The sequence below is a fragment of the Pimephales promelas genome, chromosome 19, assembly GCF_988280905.1.
Source record: "Pimephales promelas chromosome 19, fPimPro1.hap1.1, whole genome shotgun sequence".
Lineage (NCBI taxonomy): Eukaryota > Metazoa > Chordata > Actinopteri > Cypriniformes > Leuciscidae > Pimephales > Pimephales promelas.
In genome coordinates, this window is record NC_142787.1 from 32,170,349 (window position 1) to 32,195,684 (window position 25,336).

The following is a 25,336-nucleotide window of genomic DNA, read 5'->3' on the forward strand; positions in this document are numbered from 1 at the left end:
ATTATGATAGAGGGCTGTGAGACTTTGACCTGAGTGCAAAAATTGATGATCTAGACCTTTCCAGAGCTGAGATATCAAACTTCAAAATTTCGACCCGAAAAAAAAAACGACAGTGTTACCCCTTTCGTTTTTTTTTCATTTTTGGGCGAAAAATTAAGTTTCTCCAATCTTCTCAAAACTCTGGATTATGATAGAGGGCTGTGAGACTTTGACCTGAGTGCAAAAATAGAGGCTCTAGACCCTTCCAGAGCTGAGATATCGAAACTCAAAATTTCGACCCGAAAAAAAAACCGACAGTGTTACCCCTTTCGTTTTTTTTCATTTTTGGGCGAAAAATTAAGTTTCTCCAATCTTCTCAAAATTCTGGATTCTTATAGAGGGCTGTGAGACTTTGACCTGAGTGCAAAAATGGATGATCTAGACCCTTCCAGAGCTGAGATATCAAACTTCAAAATTTCGACCCGAAAAAAAAAAACGACAGTGTTACCCCTTTTGTTTTTTTTCATTTTTGGGTGAAAAATTAAGTTTCTCCAATCTTCTCAAAACTCTGGATTCTTATAGAGGGCTGTGAGACTTTGACCTGAGTACAAAAATGGATGATCTAGACCCTTCCAGAGCTGAGATATCAAACTTCAAAATTTAGACCCGAAAAAAAAAACGACAGTGTTTTTCGTTTTTTTTTTCATTTTTGGGCGAAAAATTAAGTTTCTCCAAACTTCTCAAAACTCTGGATTATGATAGAGGGCTGTGAGACTTTGACCTGAGTGCAAAAATGGATGATCTAGACCCTTCCAGAGCTGAGATATCAAACTTCAAAATTTCGACCCGAAAAAAAACGACAGTGTTACCCCTTTCGTTTTTTTTCATTTTTGGGCAAAAAATTAAGTTTCTCCAATCTTCTCAAAACTCTGGATTCTTATAGATGGCTGTGAGACTTTGACCTGAGTGCAAAAATGGAGGCTCTAGACCCTTCCAGAGCTGAGATAGCGAAACTCAAAATTTCGACCCGAAAAAAAAACGACAGTGTTACCCCTTTCATTTTTTTTCATTTTTGGGCAAAAAATTAAGTTTCTCCAATCTTCTCAAAACTCTGGATTCTTATAGAGGGCTGTGAGACTTTGACCTGAGTGCAAAAATGGATGACCTAGACCCTTCCAGAGCTGAGATATCAAACTTCAAAATTTCGACCCGAAAAAAAAACGACAGTGTTACCCCTTTCGTTTTTTTTCATTTTTGGGCGAAAAATTAAGTTTCTCCAATCTTCTCAAAACTCTGGATTATGATAGAGGGCTGTGAGACTTTGACCTGAGTGCAAAAATGGATGATCTAGACCCTTCCAGAGCTGAGATATCAAACTTCAAAATTTCGACCCGAAAAAAAAAACGACAGTGTTACCCCTTTCGTTTTTTTTCATTTTTGGGCGAAAAATTAAGTTTCTCCAATCTTCTCAAAACTCTGGATTATGATAGAGGGCTGTGAGACTTTGACCTGAGTGCAAAAATGGAGGCTCTAGACCCTTCCAAAGCTGAGATATCGAAACTCAAAATTTCGACCCGAAAAAAAAACGACAGTGTTACCCCTTTTGTTTTTTTTCATTTTTGGGTGAAAAATTAAGTTTCTCCAATCTTCTCAAAACTCTGGATTCTTATAGAGGGCTGTGAGACTTTGACCTGAGTGCAAAAATGGATGATCTAGACCCTTCCAGAGCTGAGATATCAAACTTCAAAATTTCGACCCGAAAAAAAAACGACAGTGTTACCCCTTTTGTTTTTTTTTTCATTTTTGGTGAAAAATTAAGTTTCTCCAATCTTCTCAAAACTCTGGATTATTATAGAGGGCTGTGAGACTTTGACCTGAGTGCAAAAATGGATGATCTAGACCCTTCCAGAGCTGAGATAGCGAAACTCAAAATTTCGACCCGAAAAAAAAAACGACAGTGTTACCCCTTTCGTTTTTTTTCATTTTTGGGCAAAAAATTAAGTTTCTCCAATCTTCTCAAAACTCTGGATTCTTATAGAGGGCTGTGAGACTTTCACCTGAGTGCAAAAATGGAGGCTCTAGACCCTTCCAGAGCTGAGATAGCGAAACTCAAAATTTCGACCCGAAAAAAAACGACAGTGTTACCCCTTTCGTTTTTTTTCATTTTTGGGTGAAAAATTAAGTTTCTCCAATCTTCTCAAAACTCTGGATTCTTATAGAGGGCTGTGAGACTTTGACCTGAGTGCAAAAATGGATGACCTAGACCCTTCCAGAGCTGAGATATCGAAACTCAAAATTTCGACCCGAAAAAAAAACGACAGTGTTACCCCTTTCGTTTTTTTTCATTTTTGGGCGAAAAATTAAGTTCTTCCAATCTTCTCAAAACTCTGGATTCTGATAGAGGGCTGTGAGACTTTGACCTGAGTGCAAAAATGGAGGCTCTAGACCCTTCCAAAGCTGAGATATCGAAACTCAAAATTTCGACCCGAAAAAAAAACGACAGTGTTACCCCTTTCGTTTTTTTTCATTTTTGGGCGAAAAATTACGTTTCTCCAATCTTCTCAAAACTCTGGATTCTTATAGAGGGCTGTGAGACTTTGACCTGAGTGCAAAAATTGATGATCTAGACCCTTCCAGAGCTGAGATATCAAACTTCAAAATTTCGACCCGAAAAAAAAACGACAGTGTTACCCCTTTCGTTTTTTTCATTTTTGGGCGAAAAATTAAGTTTCTCCAATCTTCTCAAAACTCTGGATTATGATAGAGGGCTGTGAGACTTTGACCTGAGTGCAAAAATGGATGATCTAGACCCTTCCAGAGCTGAGATATCAAACTTCAAAATTTCGACCCGAAAAAAAAAACGACAGTGTTACCCCTTTCGTTTTTTTTCATTTTTGGGCGAAAAATTAAGTTTCTCCAATCTTCTCAAAACTCTGGATTATGATAGAGGGCTGTGAGACTTTGACCTGAGTGCAAAAATAGAGGCTCTAGACCCTTCCAGAGCTGAGATATCGAAACTCAAAATTTCGACCCGAAAAAAAAAACGACAGTGTTACCCCTTTTGTTTTTTTTCATTTTTGGGCGAAAAATTAAGTTTCTCCAATCTTCTCAAAACTCTGGATTCTTATAGAGGGCTGTGAGACTTTGACCTGAGTGCAAAAATGGATGATCTAGACCCTTCCAGAGCTGAGATATCAAACTTCAAAATTTCGACCCGAAAAAAAAACGACAGTGTTACCCCTTTTGTTTTTTTTTCATTTTTGGGTGAAAAATTAAGTTTCTCCAATCTTCTCAAAACTCTGGATTCTTATAGAGGGCTGTGAGACTTTGACCTGAGTACAAAAATGGATGATCTAGACCCTTCCAGAGCTGAGATATCAAACTTCAAAATTTCGACCCGAAAAAAAAACGACAGTGTTACCCCTTTTGTTTTTTTTTCATTTTTGGTGAAAAATTAAGTTTCTCCAATCTTCTCAAAACTCTGGATTATTATAGAGGGCTGTGAGACTTTGACCTGAGTGCAAAAATGGATGATCTAGACCCTTCCAGAGCTGAGATATCAAACTTCAAAATTTCGACCCGAAAAAAAAAAAACGACAGTGTTACCCCTTTCGTTTTTTTTCATTTTTGGGCAAAAAATTAAGTTTCTCCAATCTTCTCAAAACTCTGGATTCTTATAGAGGGCTGTGAGACTTTCACCTGAGTGCAAAAATGGAGGCTCTAGACCCTTCCAGAGCTGAGATAGCGAAACTCAAAATTTCGACCCGAAAAAAAACGACAGTGTTACCCCTTTCGTTTTTTTTCATTTTTGGGTGAAAAATTAAGTTTCTCCAATCTTCTCAAAACTCTGGATTCTTATAGAGGGCTGTGAGACTTTGACCTGAGTGCAAAAATGGATGACCTAGACCCTTCCAGAGCTGAGATATCGAAACTCAAAATTTCGACCCGAAAAAAAAACGACAGTGTTACCCCTTTCGTTTTTTTTCATTTTTGGGTGAAAAATTAAGTTCTTCCAATCTTCTCAAAACTCTGGATTCTGATAGAGGGCTGTGAGACTTTGACCTGAGTGCAAAAATGGAGGCTCTAGACCCTTCCAAAGCTGAGATATCGAAACTCAAAATTTCGACCCGAAAAAAAAACGACAGTGTTACCCCTTTTGTTTTTTTTCATTTTTGGGCGAAAAATTAAGTTTCTCCAATCTTCTCAAAACTCTGGATTCTTATAGAGGGCTGTGAGACTTTGACCTGAGTGCAAAAATGGATGATCTAGACCCTTCCAGAGCTGAGATATCAAAGTTCAAAATTTCGACCCGAAAAAAAAACGACAGTGTTACCCCTTTCGTTTTTTTCATTTTTGGGCGAAAAATTAAGTTTCTCCAATCTTCTCAAAACTCTGGATTCTTATAGAGGGCTGTGAGACTTTGACCTGAGTGCAAAAATGGATGACCTAGACCCTTCCAGAGCTGAGATATCGAAACTCAAAATTTCGACCCGAAAAAAAAACGACAGTGTTACCCCTTTCGTTTTTTTTCATTTTTGGGTGAAAAATTAAGTTCTTCCAATCTTCTCAAAACTCTGGATTCTGATAGAGGGCTGTGAGACTTTGACCTGAGTGCAAAAATGGAGGCTCTAGACCCTTCCAAAGCTGAGATATCGAAACTCAAAATTTCGACCCGAAAAAAAAACGACAGTGTTACCCCTTTTGTTTTTTTTCATTTTTGGGCGAAAAATTAAGTTTCTCCAATCTTCTCAAAACTCTGGATTCTTATAGAGGGCTGTGAGACTTTGACCTGAGTGCAAAAATGGATGATCTAGACCCTTCCAGAGCTGAGATATCAAAGTTCAAAATTTCGACCCGAAAAAAAAACGACAGTGTTACCCCTTTCGTTTTTTTCATTTTTGGGCGAAAAATTAAGTTTCTCCAATCTTCTCAAAACTCTGGATTCTTATAGAGGGCTGTGAGACTTTGACCTGAGTACAAAAATGGATGATCTAGACCCTTCCAGAGCTGAGATATCAAACTTCAAAATTTCGACCCGAAAAAAAAAAACGACAGTGTTACCCCTTTTGTTTTTTTTTTCATTTTTGGTGAAAAATTAAGTTTCTCCAATCTTCTCAAAACTCTGGATTATTATAGAGGGCTGTGAGACTTTGACCTGAGTGCAAAAATGGATGATCTAGACCCTTCCAGAGCTGAGATAGCGAAACTCAAAATTTCGACCCGAAAAAAAAACGACAGTGTTACCCCTTTCGTTTTTTTTCATTTTTGGGCAAAAAATTAAGTTTCTCCAATCTTCTCAAAACTCTGGATTCTTATAGAGGGCTGTGAGACTTTCACCTGAGTGCAAAAATGGAGGCTCTAGACCCTTCCAGAGCTGAGATAGCGAAACTCAAAATTTCGACCCGAAAAAAAACGACAGTGTTACCCCTTTCGTTTTTTTTTCATTTTTGGGTGAAAAATTAAGTTTCTCCAATCTTCCCAAAACTCTGGATTCTTATAGAGGGCTGTGAGACTTTGACCTGAGTGCAAAAATGGATGACCTAGACCCTTCCAGAGCTGAGATATCGAAACTCAAAATTTCGACCCGAAAAAAAAACGACAGTGTTACCCCTTTCGTTTTTTTCATTTTTGGGCGAAAAATTAAGTTTCTCCAATCTTCTCAAAACTCTGGATTCTTATAGAGGGCTGTGAGACTTTGACCTGAGTACAAAAATGGATGATCTAGACCCTTCCAGAGCTGAGATATCAAACTTCAAAATTTCGACCCGAAAAAAAAAACGACAGTGTTACCCCTTTTGTTTTTTTTTTCATTTTTGGTGAAAAATTAAGTTTCTCCAATCTTCTCAAAACTCTGGATTATTATAGAGGGCTGTGAGACTTTGACCTGAGTGCAAAAATGGATGATCTAGACCCTTCCAGAGCTGAGATAGCGAAACTCAAAATTTCGACCCGAAAAAAAAACGACAGTGTTACCCCTTTCGTTTTTTTTCATTTTTGGGCAAAAAATTAAGTTTCTCCAATCTTCTCAAAACTCTGGATTCTTATAGAGGGCTGTGAGACTTTCACCTGAGTGCAAAAATGGAGGCTCTAGACCCTTCCAGAGCTGAGATAGCGAAACTCAAAATTTCGACCCGAAAAAAAACGACAGTGTTACCCCTTTCGTTTTTTTTCATTTTTGGGTGAAAAATTAAGTTCTTCCAATCTTCTCAAAACTCTGGATTCTGATAGAGGGCTGTGAGACTTTGACCTGAGTGCAAAAATGGAGGCTCTAGACCCTTCCAAAGCTGAGATATCGAAACTCAAAATTTCGACCCGAAAAAAAAACGACAGTGTTACCCCTTTCGTTTTTTTTCATTTTTGGGTGAAAAATTAAGTTTCTCCAATCTTCCCAAAACTCTGGATTCTTATAGAGGGCTGTGAGACTTTGACCTGAGTGCAAAAATGGATGACCTAGACCCTTCCAGAGCTGAGATATCGAAACTCAAAATTTCGACCCGAAAAAAAAACGACAGTGTTACCCCTTTCGTTTTTTTTCATTTTTGGGCGAAAAATTAAGTTCTTCCAATCTTCTCAAAACTCTGGATTCTGATAGAGGGCTGTGAGACTTTGACCTGAGTGCAAAAATGGAGGCTCTAGACCCTTCCAAAGCTGAGATATCGAAACTCAAAATTTCGACCCGAAAAAAAAACGACAGTGTTACCCCTTTCGTTTTTTTTTCATTTTTGGGCGAAAAATTACGTTTCTCCAATCTTCTCAAAACTCTGGATTCTTATAGAGGGCTGTGAGACTTTGACCTGAGTGCAAAAATTGATGATCTAGACCCTTCCAGAGCTGAGATATCAAACTTCAAAATTTCGACCCGAAAAAAAAACGACAGTGTTACCCCTTTCGTTTTTTTCATTTTTGGGCGAAAAATTAAGTTTCTCCAATCTTCTCAAAACTCTGGATTATGATAGAGGGCTGTGAGACTTTGACCTGAGTGCAAAAATGGATGATCTAGACCCTTCCAGAGCTGAGATATCAAACTTCAAAATTTCGACCCGAAAAAAAAAACGACAGTGTTACCCCTTTCGTTTTTTTTCATTTTTGGGCGAAAAATTAAGTTTCTCCAATCTTCTCAAAACTCTGGATTATGATAGAGGGCTGTGAGACTTTGACCTGAGTGCAAAAATGGAGGCTCTTGACCCTTCCAGAGCTGAGATATCGAAACTCAAAATTTCGACCCGAAAAAAAAACGACAGTGTTACCCCTTTTGTTTTTTTTCATTTTTGGGCGAAAAATTAAGTTTCTCCAATCTTCTCAAAACTCTGGATTCTTATAGAGGGCTGTGAGACTTTGACCTGAGTGCAAAAATGGATGATCTAGACCCTTCCAGAGCTGAGATATCAAACTTCAAAATTTCGACCCGAAAAAAAAACGACAGTGTTACCCCTTTTGTTTTTTTTCATTTTTGGGTGAAAAATTAAGTTTCTCCAATCTTCTCAAAACTCTGGATTCTTATAGAGGGCTGTGAGACTTTGACCTGAGTACAAAAATGGATGATCTAGACCCTTCCAGAGCTGAGATATCAAACTTCAAAATTTCGACCCGAAAAAAAAACGACAGTGTTACCCCTTTTGTTTTTTTTTCATTTTTGGTGAAAAATTAAGTTTCTCCAATCTTCTCAAAACTCTGGATTATTATAGAGGGCTGTGAGACTTTGACCTGAGTGCAAAAATGGATGATCTAGACCCTTCCAGAGCTGAGATAGCGAAACTCAAAATTTCGACCCGAAAAAAAAAACGACAGTGTTACCCCTTTCGTTTTTTTTCATTTTTGGGCAAAAAATTAAGTTTCTCCAATCTTCTCAAAACTCTGGATTCTTATAGAGGGCTGTGAGACTTTCACCTGAGTGCAAAAATGGAGGCTCTAGACCCTTCCAGAGCTGAGATAGCGAAACTCAAAATTTCGACCCGAAAAAAAACGACAGTGTTACCCCTTTCGTTTTTTTTCATTTTTGGGTGAAAAATTAAGTTTCTCCAATCTTCTCAAAACTCTGGATTCTTATAGAGGGCTGTGAGACTTTGACCTGAGTGCAAAAATGGATGACCTAGACCCTTCCAGAGCTGAGATATCGAAACTCAAAATTTCGACCCGAAAAAAAAAACGACAGTGTTACCCCTTTCGTTTTTTTTCATTTTTGGGCGAAAAATTAAGTTCTTCCAATCTTCTCAAAACTCTGCATTCTGATAGAGGGCTGTGAGACTTTGACCTGAGTGCAAAAATGGAGGCTCTAGACCCTTCCAAAGCTGAGATATCGAAACTCAAAATTTCGACCCGAAAAAAAAACGACAGTGTTACCCCTTTCGTTTTTTTTCATTTTTGGGCGAAAATTTACGTTTCTCCAATCTTCTCAAAACTCTGGATTCTTATAGAGGGCTGTGAGACTTTGACCTGAGTGCAAAAATTGATGATCTAGACCCTTCCAGAGCTGAGATATCAAACTTCAAAATTTCGACCCGAAAAAAAAACCACAGTGTTACCCCTTTCGTTTTTTTCATTTTTGGGCGAAAAATTAAGTTCCTCCAATCTTCTCAAAACTCTGGATTATGATAGAGGGCTGTGAGACTTTGACCTGAGTGCAAAAATGGATGATCTAGACCCTTCCAGAGCTGAGATATCAAACTTCAAAATTTCGACCCGAAAAAAAAAACGACAGTGTTACCCCTTTCGTTTTTTTTCATTTTTGGGCGAAAAATTAAGTTTCTCCAATCTTCTCAAAACTCTGGATTATGATAGAGGGCTGTGAGACTTTGACCTGAGTGCAAAAATGGAGGCTCTTGACCCTTCCAGAGCTGAGATATCGAAACTCAAAATTTCGACCCGAAAAAAAAAAACGACAGTGTTACCCCTTTTGTTTTTTTTCATTTTTGGGCGAAAAATTAAGTTTCTCCAATCTTCTCAAAACTCTGGATTCTTATAGAGGGCTGTGAGACTTTGACCTGAGTGCAAAAATGGATGATCTAGACCCTTCCAGAGCTGAGATATCAAACTTCAAAATTTCGACCCGAAAAAAAAACGACAGTGTTACCCCTTTTGTTTTTTTTCATTTTTGGGTGAAAAATTAAGTTTCTCCAATCTTCTCAAAACTCTGGATTCTTATAGAGGGCTGTGAGACTTTGACCTGAGTACAAAAATGGATGATCTAGACCCTTCCAGAGCTGAGATATCAAACTTCAAAATTTCGACCCGAAAAAAAAACGACAGTGTTACCCCTTTTGTTTTTTTTTCATTTTTGGTGAAAAATTAAGTTTCTCCAATCTTCTCAAAACTCTGGATTATTATAGAGGGCTGTGAGACTTTGACCTGAGTGCAAAAATGGATGATCTAGACCCTTCCAGAGCTGAGATATCAAACTTCAAAATTTCGACCCGAAAAAAAAAAAACGACAGTGTTACCCCTTTCGTTTTTTTTCATTTTTGGGCAAAAAATTAAGTTTCTCCAATCTTCTCAAAACTCTGGATTCTTATAGAGGGCTGTGAGACTTTCACCTGAGTGCAAAAATGGAGGCTCTAGACCCTTCCAGAGCTGAGATAGCGAAACTCAAAATTTCGACCCGAAAAAAAACGACAGTGTTACCCCTTTCGTTTTTTTTCATTTTTGGGTGAAAAATTAAGTTTCTCCAATCTTCTCAAAACTCTGGATTCTTATAGAGGGCTGTGAGACTTTGACCTGAGTGCAAAAATGGATGATCTAGACCCTTCCAGAGCTGAGATATCGAAACTCAAAATTTCGACCCGAAAAAAAAACGACAGTGTTACCCCTTTCGTTTTTTTTCATTTTTGGGTGAAAAATTAAGTTCTTCCAATCTTCTCAAAACTCTGGATTCTGATAGAGGGCTGTGAGACTTTGACCTGAGTGCAAAAATGGAGGCTCTAGACCCTTCCAAAGCTGAGATATCGAAACTCAAAATTTCGACCCGAAAAAAAAACGACAGTGTTACCCCTTTTGTTTTTTTTCATTTTTGGGCGAAAAATTAAGTTTCTCCAATCTTCTCAAAACTCTGGATTCTTATAGAGGGCTGTGAGACTTTGACCTGAGTGCAAAAATGGATGATCTAGACCCTTCCAGAGCTGAGATATCAAAGTTCAAAATTTCGACCCGAAAAAAAAACGACAGTGTTACCCCTTTCGTTTTTTTCATTTTTGGGCGAAAAATTAAGTTTCTCCAATCTTCTCAAAACTCTGGATTATTATAGAGGGCTGTGAGACTTTGACCTGAGTGCAAAAATGGATGATCTAGACCCTTCCAGAGCTGAGATAGCGAAACTCAAAATTTCGACCCGAAAAAAAAACGACAGTGTTACCCCTTTCGTTTTTTTTCATTTTTGGGCAAAAAATTAAGTTTCTCCAATCTTCTCAAAACTCTGGATTCTTATAGAGGGCTGTGAGACTTTCACCTGAGTGCAAAAATGGAGGCTCTAGACCCTTCCAGAGCTGAGATAGCGAAACTCAAAATTTCGACCCGAAAAAAAACGACAGTGTTACCCCTTTCGTTTTTTTTCATTTTTGGGTGAAAAATTAAGTTTCTCCAATCTTCCCAAAACTCTGGATTCTTATAGAGGGCTGTGAGACTTTGACCTGAGTGCAAAAATGGATGACCTAGACCCTTCCAGAGCTGAGATATCGAAACTCAAAATTTCGACCCGAAAAAAAAACGGCAGTGTTACCCCTTTCGTTTTTTTTCATTTTTGGGCGAAAAATTAAGTTCTTCCAATCTTCTCAAAACTCTGGATTCTGATAGAGGGCTGTGAGACTTTGACCTGAGTGCAAAAATGGAGGCTCTAGACCCTTCCAAAGCTGAGATATCGAAACTCAAAATTTCGACCCGAAAAAAAAACGACAGTGTTACCCCTTTCGTTTTTTTTTCATTTTTGGGCGAAAAATTACGTTTCTCCAATCTTCTCAAAACTCTGGATTCTTATAGAGGGCTGTGAGACTTTGACCTGAGTGCAAAAATTGATGATCTAGACCCTTCCAGAGCTGAGATATCAAACTTCAAAATTTCGACCCGAAAAAAAAACGACAGTGTTACCCCTTTCGTTTTTTTCATTTTTGGGCGAAAAATTAAGTTTCTCCAATCTTCTCAAAACTCTGGATTATGATAGAGGGCTGTGAGACTTTGACCTGAGTGCAAAAATGGATGATCTAGACCCTTCCAGAGCTGAGATATCAAACTTCAAAATTTCGACCCGAAAAAAAAAACGACAGTGTTACCCCTTTCGTTTTTTTTCATTTTTGGGCGAAAAATTAAGTTTCTCCAATCTTCTCAAAACTCTGGATTATGATAGAGGGCTGTGAGACTTTGACCTGAGTGCAAAAATGGAGGCTCTTGACCCTTCCAGAGCTGAGATATCGAAACTCAAAATTTCGACCCGAAAAAAAAAACGACAGTGTTACCCCTTTTGTTTTTTTTCATTTTTGGGCGAAAAATTAAGTTTCTCCAATCTTCTCAAAACTCTGGATTCTTATAGAGGGCTGTGAGACTTTGACCTGAGTGCAAAAATGGATGATCTAGACCCTTCCAGAGCTGAGATATCAAACTTCAAAATTTCGACCCGAAAAAAAACCGACAGTGTTACCCCTTTTGTTTTTTTTTCATTTTTGGGTGAAAAATTAAGTTTCTCCAATCTTCTCAAAACTCTGGATTCTTATAGAGGGCTGTGAGACTTTGACCTGAGTACAAAAATGGATGATCTAGACCCTTCCAGAGCTGAGATATCAAACTTCAAAATTTCGACCCGAAAAAAAAACGACAGTGTTACCCCTTTTGTTTTTTTTTTCATTTTTGGTGAAAAATTAAGTTTCTCCAATCTTCTCAAAACTCTGGATTATTATAGAGGGCTGTGAGACTTTGACCTGAGTGCAAAAATGGATGATCTAGACCTTTCCAGAGCTGAGATATCAAACTTCAAAATTTCGACCCGAAAAAAAAAAACGACAGTGTTACCCCTTTCGTTTTTTTTCATTTTTGGGCAAAAAATTAAGTTTCTCCAATCTTCTCAAAACTCTGGATTCTTATAGAGGGCTGTGAGACTTTCACCTGAGTGCAAAAATGGAGGCTCTAGACCCTTCCAGAGCTGAGATAGCGAAACTCAAAATTTCGACCCGAAAAAAAACGACAGTGTTACCCCTTTCGTTTTTTTTCATTTTTGGGTGAAAAATTAAGTTCTTCCAATCTTCTCAAAACTCTGGATTCTGATAGAGGGCTGTGAGACTTTGACCTGAGTGCAAAAATGGAGGCTCTAGACCCTTCCAAAGCTGAGATATCGAAACTCAAAATTTCGACCCGAAAAAAAAACGACTGTGTTACCCCTTTTGTTTTTTTTCATTTTTGGGCGAAAAATTAAGTTTCTCCAATCTTCTCAAAACTCTGGATTCTTATAGAGGGCTGTGAGACTTTGACCTGAGTGCAAAAATGGATGATCTAGACCCTTCCAGAGCTGAGATATCAAAGTTCAAAATTTCGACCCGAAAAAAAAACGACAGTGTTACCCCTTTCGTTTTTTTCATTTTTGGGCGAAAAATTAAGTTTCTCCAATCTTCTCAAAACTCTGGATTATGATAGAGGGCTGTGAGACTTTGACCTGAGTGCAAAAATGGATGATCTAGACCCTTCCAGAGCTGAGATATCAAACTTCAAAATTTCGACCCGAAAAAAAAAACGACAGTGTTACCCCTTTCGTTTTTTTTCATTTTTGGGCGAAAAATTAAGTTTCTCCAATCTTCTCAAAACTCTGGATTATGATAGAGGGCTGTGAGACTTTGACCTGAGTGCAAAAATGGAGGCTCTTGACCCTTCCAGAGCTGAGATATCGAAACTCAAAATTTCGACCCGAAAAAAAAAACGACAGTGTTACCCCTTTTGTTTTTTTTCATTTTTGGGCGAAAAATTAAGTTTCTCCAATCTTCTCAAAACTCTGGATTCTTATAGAGGGCTGTGAGACTTTGACCTGAGTGCAAAAATGGATGATCTAGACCCTTCCAGAGCTGAGATATCAAACTTCAAAATTTCGACCCGAAAAAAAAAACGACAGTGTTACCCCTTTTGTTTTTTTTTCATTTTTGGTGAAAAATTAAGTTTCTCCAATCTTCTCAAAACTCTGGATTCTTATAGAGGGCTGTGAGACTTTGACCTGAGTGCAAAAATGGATGATCTAGACCCTTCCAGAGCTGAGATATCAAACTTCAAAATTTCGACCCGAAAAAAAAAACGACAGTGTTACCCCTTTCGTTTTTTTTCATTTTTGGGCAAAAAATTAAGTTTCTCCAATCTTCTCAAAACTCTGGATTCTTATAGAGGGCTGTGAGACTTTCACCTGAGTGCAAAAATGGAGGCTCTAGACCCTTCCAGAGCTGAGATAGCGAAACTCAAAATTTTGACCCGAAAAAAAACGACAGTGTTACCCCTTTCGTTTTTTTTTATTTTTGGGTGAAAAATTAAGTTTCTCCAATCTTCTCAAAACTCTGGATTCTTATAGAGGGCTGTGAGACTTTGACCTGAGTGCAAAAATGGATGACCTAGACCCTTCCAGAGCTGAGATATCGAAACTCAAAATTTCGACCCGAAAAAAAAACGACAGTGTTACCCCTTTCGTTTTTTTTCATTTTTGGGCGAAAAATTAAGTTCTTCCAATTTTCTCAAAACTCTGGATTCTGATAGAGGGCTGTGAGACTTTGACCTGAGTGCAAAAATGGAGGCTCTAGACCCTTCCAAAGCTGAGATATCGAAACTCAAAATTTCGACCCGAAAAAAAAACGACAGTGTTACCCCTTTTGTTTTTTTTCATTTTTGGGCGAAAAATTAAGTTTCTCCAATCTTCTCAAAACTCTGGATTATGATATAGGGCTGTGAGACTTTGACCTGAGTGCAAAAATGGATGATCTAGACCCTTCCAGAGCTGAGATATCAAACTTCAAAATTTCGACCCGAAAAAAAACGACAGTGTTACCCCTTTCGTTTTTTTTCATTTTTGGGCGAAAAATTAAGTTTCTCCAATCTTCTCAAAACTCTGGATTATGATAGAGGGCTGTGAGACTTTGACCTGAGTGCAAAAATGGAGGCTCTAGACCCTTCCAAAGCTGAGATATCGAAACTCAAAATTTCGACCCGAAAAAAAAACGACAGTGTTACCCCTTTTGTTTTTTTCATTTTTGGGCGAAAAATTAAGTTTCTCCAATCTTCTCAAAACTCTGGATTCTTATAGAGGGCTGTGAGACTTTGACCTGAGTGCAAAAATGGATGATCTAGACCCTTCCAGAGCTGAGATATCAAAGTTAAAAATTTCGACCCGAAAAAAAAACGACAGTGTTACCCCTTTCGTTTTTTTCATTTTTGGGCGAAAAATTAAGTTTCTCCAATCTTCTCAAAATTCTGGATTATGATAAAGGGCTGTGAGACTTTGACCTGAGTGCAAAAATGGATGATCTAGACCCTTCCAGAGCTGAGATATCAAACTTCAAAATTTCGACCCGAAAAAAAAAACGACAGTGTTACCCCTTTCGTTTTTTTTCATTTTTGGGCGAAAAATTACGTTTCTCCAATCTTCTCAAAACTCTGGATTCTTATAGAGGGCTGTGAGACTTTGACCTGAGTGCAAAAATTGATGATCTAGACCCTTCCAGAGCTGAGATATCAAACTTCAAAATTTCGACCCGAAAAAAAAACGACAGTGTTACCCCTTTCGTTTTTTTCATTTTTGGGCGAAAAATTAAGTTTCTCCAATCTTCTCAAAACTCTGGATTATGATAGAGGGCTGTGAGACTTTGACCTGAGTGCAAAAATGGATGATCTAGACCCTTCCAGAGCTGAGATATCAAACTTCAAAATTTCGACCTGAAAAAAAAAACGACAGTGTTACCCCTTTCGTTTTTTTTCATTTTTGGGCGAAAAATTAAGTTTCTCCAATCTTCTCAAAACTCTGGATTATGATAGAGGGCTGTGAGACTTTGACCTGAGTGCAAAAATGGAGGCTCTTGACCCTTCCAGAGCTGAGATATCGAAACTCAAAATTTCGACCCGAAAAAAAAAACGACAGTGTTACCCCTTTTGTTTTTTTTCATTTTTGGGCGAAAAATTAAGTTTCTCCAATCTTCTCAAAACTCTGGATTCTTATAGAGGGCTGTGAGACTTTGACCTGAGTGCAAAAATGGATGATCTAGACCCTTCCAGAGCTGAGATATCAAACTTCAAAATGTCGACCCGAAAAAAAAACGACAGTGTTACCCCTTTTGTTTTTTTTCATTTTTGGGTGAAAAATTAAGTTTCTCCAATCTTCTCAAAACTCTGGATTCTTATAGAGGGCTGTGAGACTTTGACCTGAGTGCAAAAATGGATGACCTAGACCCTTCCAGAGCTGAGATATCGAAACTCAAAATTTCGACCCGAAAAAAAAACGACAGTGTTACCCCTTTCGTTTTTTTTTCATTTTTGGGCGAAAAATTAAGTTTCTCCAATCTTCTCAAAACTCTGGATTATGATAGAGGGCTGTGAGACTTTGACCTGAGTGCAAAAATGGATGATCTAGACCCTTCCAGAGCTGAGATTTCAAACTTCAAAATTTCGACCCGAAAAAAAAACGACAGTGTTACCCCTTTCGTTTTTTTTCATTTTTGGGCGAAAAATTAAGTTTCTCCAATCTTCTCAAAACTCTGGATTATGATAGAGGGCTGTGAGACTTTGACCTGAGTGCAAAAATGGAGGCTCTAGACCCTTCCAAAGCTGAGATATCGAAACTCAAAATTTCGACCCGAAAAAAAAACGATAGTGTTACCCCTTTCGTTTTTTTTCATTTTTGGGCGAAAAATTAAGTTTCTCCAATCTTCTCAAAACTCTGGATTATGATAGAGGGCTGTGAGACTTTGACCTGAGTGCAAAAATGGATGATCTAGACCCTTCCAGAGCTGAGATATCAAACTTCAAAATTTCGACCCGAAAAAAAAAAACGACAGTGTTACCCCTTTCGTTTTTTTTCATTTTTGGGCAAAAAATTAAGTTTCTCCAATCTTCTCAAAACTCTGGATTCTTATAGAGGGCTGTGAGACTTTCACCTGAGTGCAAAAATGGAGGCTCTAGACCCTTCCAGAGCTGAGATAGCGAAACTCAAAATTTTGACCCGAAAAAAAACGACAGTGTTACCCCTTTCGTTTTTTTTCATTTTTGGGTGAAAAATTAAGTTTCTCCAATCTTCTTAAAACTCTGGATTCTTATAGAGGGCTGTGAGACTTTGACCTGAGTGCAAAAATGGATGACCTAGACCCTTCCAGAGCTGAGATATCGAAACTCAAAATTTCGACCCGAAAAAAAAACGACAGTGTTACCCCTTTCGTTTTTTTTCATTTTTGGGCGAAAAATTAAGTTCTTCCAATCTTCTCAAAACTCTGGATTCTGATAGAGGGCTGTGAGACTTTGACCTGAGTGCAAAAATGGAGGCTCTAGACCCTTCCAAAGCTGAGATATCGAAACTCAAATTTTCGACCCGAAAAAAAAACGACAGTGTTACCCCTTTTGTTTTTTTTCATTTTTGGGCGAAAAATTAAGTTTCTCCAATCTTCTCAAAACTCTGGATTATGATATAGGGCTGTGAGACTTTGACCTGAGTGCAAAAATGGATGATCTAGACCCTTCCAGAGCTGAGATATCAAACTTCAAAATTTCGACCCGAAAAAAAACGACAGTGTTACCCCTTTCGTTTTTTTTCATTTTTGGGCGAAAAATTAAGTTTCTCCAATCTTCTCAAAACTCTGGATTATGATAGAGGGCTGTGAGACTTTGACCTGAGTGCAAAAATGGAGGCTCTAGACCCTTCCAAAGCTGAGATATCGAAACTCAAAATTTCGACCCGAAAAAAAAAACGACAGTGTTACCCCTTTCGTTTTTTTCATTTTTGGGCGAAAAATTAAGTTTCTCCAATCTTCTCAAAACTCTGGATTATGATATAGGGCTGTGAGACTTTGACCTGAGTGCAAAAATGGATGATCTAGACCCTTCCAGAGCTGAGATATCAAACTTCAAAATTTCGACCCGAAAAAAAAAACGACAGTGTTACCCCTTTCGTTTTTTTTCATTTTTGGGCGAAAAATTAAGTTTCTCCAATCTTCTCAAAACTCTGGATTCTTATAGAGGGCTGTGAGACTTTGACCTGAGTGCAAAAATGGATGATCTAGACCCTTCCAGAGCTGAGATATCAAAGTTAAAAATTTCGACCCGAAAAAAAAACGACAGTGTTACCCCTTTCGTTTTTTTCATTTTTGGGCGAAAAATTAAGTTTCTCCAATCTTCTCAAAACTCTGGATTATGATAAAGGGCTGTGAGACTTTGACCTGAGTGCAAAAATGGATGATCTAGACCCTTCCAGAGCTGAGATATCAAACTTCAAAATTTCGACCCGAAAAAAAAAACGACAGTGTTACCCCTTTCGTTTTTTTTCATTTTTGGGCGAAAAATTACGTTTCTCCAATCTTCTCAAAACTCTGGATTCTTATAGAGGGCTGTGAGACTTTGACCTGAGTGCAAAAATTGATGATCTAGACCCTTCCAGAGCTGAGATATCAAACTTCAAAATTTCGACCCGAAAAAAAAACGACAGTGTTACCCCTTTCGTTTTTTTCATTTTTGGGCGAAAAATTAAGTTTCTCCAATCTTCTCAAAACTCTGGATTCTTATAGAGGGCTGTGAGACTTTCACCTGAGTGCAAAAATGGAGGCTCTAGACCCTTCCAGAGCTGAGATAGCGAAACTCAAAATTTTGACCCGAAAAAAAACGACAGTGTTACCCCTTTCGTTTTTTTTCATTTTTGGGTGAAAAATTAAGTTTCTCCAATCTTCTCAAAACTCTGGATTCTTATAGAGGGCTGTGAGACTTTGACCTGAGTGCAAAAATGGATGACCTAGACCCTTCCAGAGCTGAGATATCGAAACTCAAAATTTCGACCCGAAAAAAAACCGACAGTGTTACCCCTTTCGTTTTTTTTCATTTTTGGGCGAAAAATTAAGTTCTTCCAATCTTCTCAAAACTCTGGATTCTGATAGAGGGCTGTGAGACTTTGACCTGAGTGCAAAAATGGAGGCTCTAGACCCTTCCAAAGCTGAGATATCGAAACTCAAAATTTCGACCCGAAAAAAAAACGACAGTGTTACCCCTTTTGTTTTTTTTCATTTTTGGGCGAAAAATTAAGTTTCTCCAATCTTCTCAAAACTCTGGATTATGATATAGGGCTGTGAGACTTTGACCTGAGTGCAAAAATGGATGATCTAGACCCTTCCAGAGCTGAGATATCAAACTTCAAAATTTCGACCCGAAAAAAAACGACAGTGTTACCCCTTTCGTTTTTTTTCATTTTTGGGCGAAAAATTAAGTTTCTCCAATCTTCTCAAAACTCTGGATTATGATAGAGGGCTGTGAGACTTTGACCTGAGTGCAAAAATGGAGGCTCTTGACCCTTCCAGAGCTGAGATATCAAACTTCAAAATTTCGACCCGAAAAAAAAAACGACAGTGTTACCCCTTTCGTTTTTTTTCATTTTTGGGCGAAAAATTACGTTTCTCCAATCTTCTCAAAACTCTGGATTCTTATAGAGGGCTGTGAGACTTTGACCTGAGTGCAAAAATTGATGATCTAGACCCTTCCAGAGCTGAGATATCAAACTTCAAAATTTCGACCCGAAAAAAAAACGACAGTGTTACCCCTTTCGTTTTTTTCATTTTTGGGCGAAAAATTAAGTTTCTCCAATCTTCTCAAAACTCTGGATTATGATAGAGGGCTGTGAGACTTTGACCTGAGTGCAAAAATGGATGATCTAGACCCTTCCAGAGCTGAGATATCAAACTTCAAAATTTCGACCCGAAAAAAAAAACGACAGTGTTACCCCTTTTGTTTTTTTTCATTTTTGGGCGAAAAATTAAGTTTCTCCAATCTTCTCAAAACTCTGGATTCTTATAGAGGGCTGTGAGACTTTGACCTGAGTGCAAAAATGGATGATCTAGACCCTTCCAGAGCTGAGATATCAAACTTCAAAATTTCGACCCGAAAAAAAAAAACGACAGTGTTACCCCTTTCGTTTTTTTTCATTTTTGGGCAAAAAATTAAGTTTCTCCAATCTTCTCAAAACTCTGGATTCTTATAGAGGGCTGTGAGACTTTGACCTGAGTGCAAAAATGGAGGCTCTAGACCCTTCCAAAGCTGAGATATCGAAACTCAAAATTTCGACCCGAAAAAAAAACGACAGTGTTACCCCTTTTGTTTTTTTTCATTTTTGGGCGAAAAATTAAGTTTCTCCAATCTTCTCAAAACTCTGGATTTTTATAGAGGGCTGTGAGACTTTGACCTGAGTGCAAAAATGGATGATCTAGACCCTTCCAGAGCTGAGATATCAAAGTTCAAAATTTCGACCCGAAAAAAAAACGACAGTGTTACCCCTTTCGTTTTTTTCATTTTTGGGCGAAAAATTAAGTTTCTCCAATCTTCTCAAAACTCTGGATTATGATATAGGGCTGTGAGACTTTGACCTGAGTGCAAAAATGGATGATCTAGACCCTTCCAGAGCTGAGATATCAAACTTCAAAATTTCGACCCGAAAAAAAAAACGACAGTGTTACCCCTTTCGTTTTTTTCATTTTTGGGCGAAAAATTAAGTTTCTCCAATCTTCTCAAAACTCTGGATTATGATAGAGGGCTGTGAGACTTTGACCTGAGTGCAAAAATGGAGGCTCTTGACCCTTCCAGAGCTGAGATATCGAAACTCAAAATTTCGACCCGAAAAAAAAAACGACAGTGTTACCCCTTTTGTTTTTTTTCATTTTTGGGCGAAAAATTAAGTTCTTCCAATCTTCTCAAAACTCTGGATTCTGATAGAGGGCTGTGAGACTTTGACCTGAGTGCAAAAATGGAGGCTCTAGACCCTTCCAAAGCTGAGATATCGAAACTCAAAATTTCGACCCGAAAAAAAAACGACAGTGTTACCCCTTTTGTTTTTTTTCATTTTTGGGCGAAAAATTAAGTTTCTCCAATCTTCTCAAAACTCTGGATTCTTATAGAGGGCTGTGAGACTTTGACCTGAGTGCAAAAATGGATGATCTAGACCCTTCCAGAGCTGAGATATCAAAGTTCAAAATTTCGACCCGAAAAAAAAACGACAGTGTTACCCCTTTCGTTTTTTTCATTTTTGGGCGAAAAATTTAGTTTCTCCAATCTTCTCAAAACTCTGGATTATGATATAGGGCTGTGAGACTTTGACCTGAGTGCAAAAATGGATGATCTAGACCCTTCCAGAGCTGAGATATCAAACTTCAAAATTTCGACCCGAAAAAAAAAACGACAGTGTTACCCCTTTCGTTTTTTTTCATTTTTGGGCGAAAAATTACGTTTCTCCAATCTTCTCAAAACTCTGGATTATGATAGAGGGCTGTGAGACTTTGACCTGAGTGCAAAAATTGATGATCTAGACCCTTCCAGAGCTGAGATATCAAACTTCAAAATTTCGACCCGAAAAAAAAACGACAGTGTTACCCCTTTCGTTTTTTTCATTTTTGGGCGAAAAATTAAGTTTCTCCAATCTTCTCAAAACTCTGGATTATGATAGAGGGCTGTGAGACTTTGACCTGAGTGCAAAAATGGATGATCTAGACCCTTCCAGAGCTGAGATATCAAACTTCAAAATTTCGACCCGAAAAAAAAAACGACAGTGTTACCCCTTTCGTTTTTTTTCATTTTTGGGCGAAAAATTAAGTTTCTCCAATCTTCTCAAAACTCTGGATTATGATATAGGGCTGTGAGACTTTGACCTGAGTGCAAAAATGGATGATCTAGACCCTTCCAGAGCTGAGATATCAAACTTCAAAATTTCGACCCGAAAAAAAACGACAGTGTTACCCCTTTCGTTTTTTTTCATTTTTGGGCGAAAAATTAAGTTTCTCCAATCTTCTCAAAACTCTGGATTATGATAGAGGGCTGTGAGACTTTGACCTGAGTGCAAAAATGGAGGCTCTAGACCCTTCCAAAGCTGAGATATCGAAACTCAAAATTTCGACCCGAAAAAAAAACGACAGTGTTACCCCTTTTGTTTTTTTTCATTTTTGGGCGAAAAATTAAGTTTCTCCAATCTTCTCAAAACTCTGGATTCTTATAGAGGGCTGTGAGACTTTGACCTGAGTGCAAAAATGGATGATCTAGACCCTTCCAGAGCTGAGATATCAAACTTCAAAATTTCGACCCGAAAAAAAAACGACAGTGTTACCCCTTTTGTTTTTTTTTCATTTTTGGGCGAAAAATTAAGTTTCTCCAATCTTCTCAAAACTCTGGATTCTTATAGAGGGCTGTGAGACTTTGACCTGAGTGCAAAAATGGATGATCTAGACCCTTCCAGAGCTGAGATATCGAAACTCAAAATTTCGACCCGAAAAAAAAAAACGACAGTGTTACCCCTTTTGTTTTTTTTCATTTTTGGGCGAAAAATTAAGTTTCTCCAATCTTCTCAAAACTCTGGATTCTTATAGAGGGCTGTGAGACTTTGACCTTAGTGCAAAAATGGAGGCTCTAGACCCTTCCAGAGCTGAGATATCGAAACTCAAAATTTCGACCCGAAAAAAAAAACGACAGTGTTACCCCTTTCGGTTTTTTTTTTCATTTTTGGGCGAAAAATTAAGTTTCTCCAATCTTCTCAAAACTCTGGATTCTCATAGAGGGCTGTGAGACTTTGACCTCAGTGCAAAAATGGATGATCTAGACCCTTCCAGAGCTGAGATATCGAAATTCAAAATTTCGACCCGAAAAAAAAAACGACAGTGTTACCCCTTTTGTTTTTTTTCATTTTTGGGCGAAAAATTAAGTTTCTCCAATCTTCTCAAAACTCTGGATTCTTATAGAGGGCTGTGAGACTGACCTGAGTGCAAAAATGGATGATCCAGACCCTTCCAGAGCTGAGATATCAAACTTCAAAATTTCGACCCGAAAAAAAAACGACAGTGTTACCCCTTTCGTTTTTTTTTTCATTTTTGGGCGAAAAATTAAGTTTTTCCAATCTTCTCAAAACTCTGGATTATGATAGAGGGCTGTGAGACTTTGACCTGAGTGCAAAAATGGAGGCTCTTGACCCTTCCAGAGCTGAGATATCGAAACTCAAAATTTCGACCCGAAAAAAAAAAACGACAGTGTTACCCCTTTTGTTTTTTTTTTCATTTTTGGACGAAAAATTAAGTTTCTCCAATCTTCTTAAAACTCTGGATTCTTATAGAGGGCTGTGAGATTTTGACCTGAGTGCAAAAATGGATGATCTAGACCCTTCCAGAGCTGAGATATCAAACTTCAAAATTTCGACCCGAAAAAAAAACGACAGTGTTACCCCTTTCGTTTTTTTTTCATTTTTGGGCGAAAAATTAAGTTTCTCCAATCTTCTCAAAACTCTGGATTATGATATAGGGCTGTGAGACTTTGACCTGAGTGCAAAAATGGATGATCTAGACCCTTCCAGAGCTGAGATATCAAACTTCAAAATTTCGACCCGAAAAAAAAACGACAGTGTTACCCCTTTCGTTTTTTTTTTCATTTTTGGGCGAAAAATTAAGTTTCTCCAATCTTCTCAAAACTCTGGATTATGATAGAGGGCTGTGAGACTTTGACCTGAGTGCAAAAATGGAGGCTCTAGACCCTTCCAGAGCTGAGATATCGAAACTCAAAATTTCGACCCGAAAAAAAAACGACAGTGTTACCCCTTTCGTTTTTTTTTCATTTTTGGGCGAAAAATTACGTTTCTCCAATCTTCTCAAAACTCTGGATTCTTATAGAGGGCTGTGAGACTTTGACCTGAGTGCAAAAATTGATGATCTAGACCCTTCCAGAGCTGAGATATCAAACTTCAAAATTTCGACCCGAAAAAAAAACGACAGTGTTACCCCTTTCGTTTTTTTTTCATTTTTGGGCGAAAAATTAAGTTTCTCCAATCTTCTCAAAACTCTGGATTATGATAGAGGGCTGTGAGACTTTGACCTGAGTGCAAAAATGGATGATCTAGACCCTTCCAGAGCTGAGATATCAAACTTCAAAATTTCGACCCGAAAAAAAAACGACAGTGTTACCCCTTTCGTTTTTTTTCATTTTTGGGCGAAAAATTAAGTTTCTCCAATCTTCTCAAAACTCTGGATTATTATAGAGGGCTGTGAGACTTTGACCTGAGTGCAAAAATGGATGATCTAGACCCTTCCAGAGCTGAGATAGCGAAACTCAAAATTTCGACCCGAAAAAAAAACGACAGTGTTACCCCTTTCGTTTTTTTTCATTTTTGGGCAAAAAATTAAGTTTCTCCAATCTTCTCAAAACTCTGGATTCTTATAGAGGGCTGTGAGACTTTCACCTGAGTGCAAAAATGGAGGCTCTAGACCCTTCCAGAGCTGAGATAGCGAAACTCAAAATTTCGACCCGAAAAAAAACGACAGTGTTACCCCTTTCGTTTTTTTTCATTTTTGGGTGAAAAATTAAGTTTCTCCAATCTTCCCAAAACTCTGGATTCTTATAGAGGGCTGTGAGACTTTGACCTGAGTGCAAAAATGGATGACCTAGACCCTTCCAGAGCTGAGATATCGAAACTCAAAATTTCGACCCGAAAAAAAAACGACAGTGTTACCCCTTTCGTTTTTTTTCATTTTTGGGCGAAAAATTAAGTTCTTCCAATCTTCTCAAAACTCTGGATTCTGATAGAGGGCTGTGAGACTTTGACCTGAGTGCAAAAATGGAGGCTCTAGACCCTTCCAAAGCTGAGATATCGAAACTCAAAATTTCGACCCGAAAAAAAAACGACAGTGTTACCCCTTTCGTTTTTTTTTCATTTTTGGGCGAAAAATTACGTTTCTCCAATCTTCTCAAAACTCTGGATTCTTATAGAGGGCTGTGAGACTTTGACCTGAGTGCAAAAATTGATGATCTAGACCCTTCCAGAGCTGAGATATCAAACTTCAAAATTTCGACCCGAAAAAAAAACGACAGTGTTACCCCTTTCGTTTTTTTCATTTTTGGGCGAAAAATTAAGTTTCTCCAATCTTCTCAAAACTCTGGATTATGATAGAGGGCTGTGAGACTTTGACCTGAGTGCAAAAATGGATGATCTAGACCCTTCCAGAGCTGAGATATCAAACTTCAAAATTTCGACCCGAAAAAAAAAACGACAGTGTTACCCCTTTCGTTTTTTTTCATTTTTGGGCGAAAAATTAAGTTTCTCCAATCTTCTCAAAACTCTGGATTATGATAGAGGGCTGTGAGACTTTGACCTGAGTGCAAAAATGGAGGCTCTTGACCCTTCCAGAGCTGAGATATCGAAACTCAAAATTTCGACCCGAAAAAAAAAACGACAGTGTTACCCCTTTTGTTTTTTTTCATTTTTGGGCGAAAAATTAAGTTTCTCCAATCTTCTCAAAACTCTGGATTCTTATAGAGGGCTGTGAGACTTTGACCTGAGTGCAAAAATGGATGATCTAGACCCTTCCAGAGCTGAGATATCAAACTTCAAAATTTCGACCCGAAAAAAAACCGACAGTGTTACCCCTTTTGTTTTTTTTTCATTTTTGGGTGAAAAATTAAGTTTCTCCAATCTTCTCAAAACTCTGGATTCTTATAGAGGGCTGTGAGACTTTGACCTGAGTACAAAAATGGATGATCTAGACCCTTCCAGAGCTGAGATATCAAACTTCAAAATTTCGACCCGAAAAAAAAACGACAGTGTTACCCCTTTTGTTTTTTTTTCATTTTTGGTGAAAAATTAAGTTTCTCCAATCTTCTCAAAACTCTGGATTATTATAGAGGGCTGTGAGACTTTGACCTGAGTGCAAAAATGGATGATCTAGACCCTTCCAGAGCTGAGATATCAAACTTCAAAATTTCGACCCGAAAAAAAAAAAACGACAGTGTTACCCCTTTCGTTTTTTTTCATTTTTGGGCAAAAAATTAAGTTTCTCCAATCTTCTCAAAACTCTGGATTCTTATAGAGGGCTGTGAGACTTTCACCTGAGTGCAAAAATGGAGGCTCTAGACCCTTCCAGAGCTGAGATAGCGAAACTCAAAATTTCGACCCGAAAAAAAACGACAGTGTTACCCCTTTCGTTTTTTTTCATTTTTGGGTGAAAAATTAAGTTCTTCCAATCTTCTCAAAACTCTGGATTCTGATAGAGGGCTGTGAGACTTTGACCTGAGTGCAAAAATGGAGGCTCTAGACCCTTCCAAAGCTGAGATATCGAAACTCAAAATTTCGACCCGAAAAAAAAACGACTGTGTTACCCCTTTTGTTTTTTTTCATTTTTGGGCGAAAAATTAAGTTTCTCCAATCTTCTCAAAACTC